This window comes from Arachis ipaensis, chromosome B8 (genome assembly GCF_059453495.1).
Source record: "Arachis ipaensis isolate K30076 ecotype BB chromosome B8, ASM5945349v1, whole genome shotgun sequence".
NCBI classification, from domain to species: domain Eukaryota; kingdom Viridiplantae; phylum Streptophyta; class Magnoliopsida; order Fabales; family Fabaceae; genus Arachis; species Arachis ipaensis.
The window spans coordinates 40,304,805-40,308,775 of record NC_142443.1 but is presented as its reverse complement, the minus strand read 5'-3'; the positions used below and the strand labels follow the sequence as shown (position 1 = coordinate 40,308,775).

The 3,971-nt window shown below is 33.5% G+C and overlaps 1 non-coding gene across 1 annotated transcript; it reads right to left on the bottom strand.

Annotated features, from left to right (window-relative positions):
* Nucleotides 1-3,154: 3,154 nt before the first annotated feature.
* LOC148547776 (small nucleolar RNA R71) lies at nt 3,155-3,262 on the bottom strand. Its single transcript, XR_015897819.1, has one exon. It is a non-coding gene; the product is annotated as a small nucleolar RNA R71 (small nucleolar RNA).
* Nucleotides 3,263-3,971: the final 709 nt, after the last annotated feature.

Sequence of the window (3,971 nt, the reverse complement as noted above, 5' to 3'; positions counted from 1 at the left end):
GAGGGCTGGTCATTCGGCCATGCCTGAACATTCATCACTTATGTATTTTCAATGGTAGAGTTTCTACACACCATAGATTAAGATGTGGAGCTCTACTGTTCCTCAAAGATTAATGCAAAGTACTACTATTTTTCTATTCAATTCAACTTATTCCGCTTCTAAGATATTCATTCGCACTTCAATATGATGGATGTGATGATCGTGATAGTCATCATCATTCTCAACTTATGAACGCGTGCCTAACAACCACTTCCGTTCTACCTTAGATTGAATGGATATCTCTTGGATATCTAATACAAGGGACCGAGTCCGAGTTATTAGTGTCTTCGTGGTATAAGTTAGAATCCATGGACGGCCATTCTTGAGAATTCGGAAAGTCTAAAACTTGTCTGTGGTATTCGGAGTAGGATTCAGGGATTGAATGACTGTGACGAGCTTCAAACTCGCGAGTGCTGGGCGTAGTGACAGACGCAAAAGGATCAATGGATCCTATTCCAATATGATCGAGAACCGACAGATAATTAGGCATGCAATGATAGCGCATTGGACCATTTTCACTGAGAGGACAGGTGGCCATTGACAACGGTGATGCCTAACATATAGCTTGCCATGGAAAGGAGTAGGAAGGATTGGATGAAGACAGTAGGAAAGCAGAGGTTCAGAGGGACGAAAGCATCTCTATACGCTTATCTAAAATTCTCACCAATGAATTACATAAGTATCTCTATCCTATTTTAATTATCTTTTAGTACACTATAATCTCTTAATACATTTGAATCCGCCTGACTGAGATTTACAAAGTGACCATAGCTTGCTTCAAGCCGACAATCTCCATGGGATCGACTCTTACTCACGTAAGGTTTATTACTTGGACGACCCAGTGCACTTGCTGGTTAGTTGTACGAAGTTGTGAAACAGAATTAAGAACATGAACGTGCGTATTGAGTTTTTAGCGCCGTTACCAAGGAAGGAATGATCACGATTTTGCACACCAAGTTTTTGGCGCCGTTGCTGGGGATTGTTCGAGTTTGGACAACTGACGGTTCATCTTGTTGCTCAGATTAGGTAATTTTATTTTAATTTTAAGTTTTTTATTTCCTATTTTCAAAAAATACAAGAAAAAATAATTTTCTTCTTTTTCATTTTTTCCAATTAATTTTCGAAAAAACCAAAAAAATTAACAAAATCATAAAATCAAAAATATTTTTTGTGTTTCTTATTTGAGTCTAGAGTCAAGTTTTAAGTTTGGTGTCAATTGCATCTTTTTAATTTTCCAAAAATTCTTTTCAAAAATTTCATGCATTGCATTCTTCATGATCTTCAAGTTATTATTGGCTAGTCTTCTTGTTTGATCTTCATATTTTCTTGTTTTGTGTCTTTTCTTGTTTTTCATATGCATTTTCAATTTGTTAATGTCTAAAGAATAAAAATTTTTAAGTTTGGTGTCCTGCATGTTTTCTTTTCTTGAAAATTTTTCAAAAATAAGTTCTTGGTGTTCATCTTGGCATTCAAAGTGTTCTTGGTGTTCATCTTGACATTCATAGTGTTCTTGCATGCATCACATGTTTTGATCCAAAATTTTCATGCATTGAGTCTTTTTTTATGTTTTTCTCTTTTTTTATTAAAATTCAAAAATAAAAAAATATCTTTCCCTTTTTCTCTCATAAATTTTCGAAGATTTGAGTTGACTTTTTCAAAACTTTTTAAAATTTAGTTGTTTCTTATGAGTCAAATCAAATTTTCAATTTAAAAATTCTATCTTTTTCAAATCTTTTTCAATTTTTCCTTCATATTTTCGAAAACTTTATGATTGATTTTCTAAATCTTTTTCTTATTTTGTTTCATAATTTCAAATCTTTACTAACAATTAATGTGATTGATTCAAAAAAATATTAAGTTTGTTACTTGCCTAGTAAGAAAGATTCAATTTTTAAACTCTAGAATCATATCTTTTTAGTTTCTTGTTAGTCTAGTAATCAACTTTAGTTTTCAAAATCAAATCTTTTTAAATTTCTTTTTCAAATCTTTTTCAAAATAAATTTCAATCACATCTTTTTCAAAATTAATTTCAAAATCTTTTCTAACTTCTTATCTTTTTAAAATTGATTTTCAAATCTTTTTCAATCATATCTTTTTCAGTTTCAATCATATCTTTTTCAAAAACAAATTTCAAGTCTCTTTCAATCAATCTTATCTTTTTGTTTCAATTATATCTTTTTCAAAACTACCTAACTAACTCTCTCTTTGTAATTTTCGAAAATACCTTCCCTCTTTTGCAAAATTCCTCTTTAATTAACTAATTGTTTTAAACTTTAATTTAATTTAATTTAATTTTTCTTTTTAAATTTTTGAATTTCAATTTTAATTTTAAATTAAAAACAAAAATATTTTTCTTTTCTTTTTATTTAATTTTCGAAATTCCCTCTCTCTCATCTCCTTCTACTTATTTATTTATCTACTAACACTTCTCTTCCACCCAAAATTCGAACACCATCTTCCTCTCTTTGTTCGAGTTTTTCTCTTCTCCTTCTTACATTCGTATCTTCTTATACTCACATAAAGGAATCTCTATACTGTGACATAGAGGATTCCATATTTTCTTTTGTGTTCTCTTATTTTTCATATGAGCAGGAACAAGGATAAGAACATTCTTGTTGAAGCTGATCCTGAACCTAAAAGGAATCTGAAGAGGAAGCTAAGGGAAGCTAAAGCACAACTCTCTGGAGAAAATCTAACAGAAATTTTCGAAAAAGAAGAGAACATGGCCGAAAATAATAACAATGCAAGGAAGATGCTTGGTGACTTTACTGCACCAAATTCCAATTTACATGGAAGAAGTATCTCAATCCCTGCCATTGGAGCAAACAATTTTGAGCTTAAACCTCAATTAGTTTTTCTGATGCAACAGAACTGCAAGTTTCATGGACTTCCATCCGAAGATCCTTTTCAGTTCTTAATTGAATTCTTGCAGATCTGTGATACTGTTAAGACCAATGGGGTTGATCCCGAGGTCTACAGGCTTATGCTTTTCCCGTTTGCTGTAAGAGACAGAGCTAGAGTATGGTTGGACTCTCAACCTAAAGATAGCATGAACTCTTGGGATAAGCTGGTCAAGGCTTTCTTAGCCAAGTTCTTTCCTCCTCAAAAGCTTAGTAAGCTTAGAGTGGATGTCCAAACCTTCAGACAGAAGGAAGGTGAATCCCTCTATGAAGCTTGGGAGAGATACAAGGAACTGACCAAAAAGTGTCCTTCTGATATGCTTTCAGAATGGACCATCCTAGATATATTCTATGATGGTTTGTCTGAGCTATCAAAGATGTCACTGGACCATTCTGCAGGTAGATCTATTCACCTAAAGAAAACGTCTGCAGAAGCTCAAGAACTCATTGACATGGTTGCAAATAACCAGTTCATGTACAATTCTGAAAGGAATCCTGTGAATAATGGGACGCCTATGAGGAAGGAAGTTCTTGAAATTGATACTCTGAATGCCATATTGGCTCAAAATAAAATATTGACTCAGCAAGTCAATATGATCTCTCAGAGTCTGAATGGATTGAAGGAATCATCCAACAATACTATAGAGGCATCTTCTATAGAAGAAGCTTATAATCCTGAGAACCCTGCAATAGCAGAGGTGAATTATATGGGGGAACCCTATGGAAACACCTATAATCCCTCATGGAGAAATTATCCAAATTTTTTATGGAAGGATCAACAAAAGCCTCAACAAGGCTTTAATAATGGTAGAAGAAACAGGTTTAGCAATAGCAAGCCTTTTTCATCATCCACTCAGCAACAGACAGAAAATTCTGAGCAGAATCCATCTAGCTTGGCAAACATAGTCTTTGATCTATCTAAGGCCACTCTAAGTTTCATGAATGAAACAAGGTCCTCCATTAGAAATTTGGAAGCACAAGTGGGCCAGCTGAGTAAAAGGATTACTGAAACCCCTCCTAGTACTCTCCCAA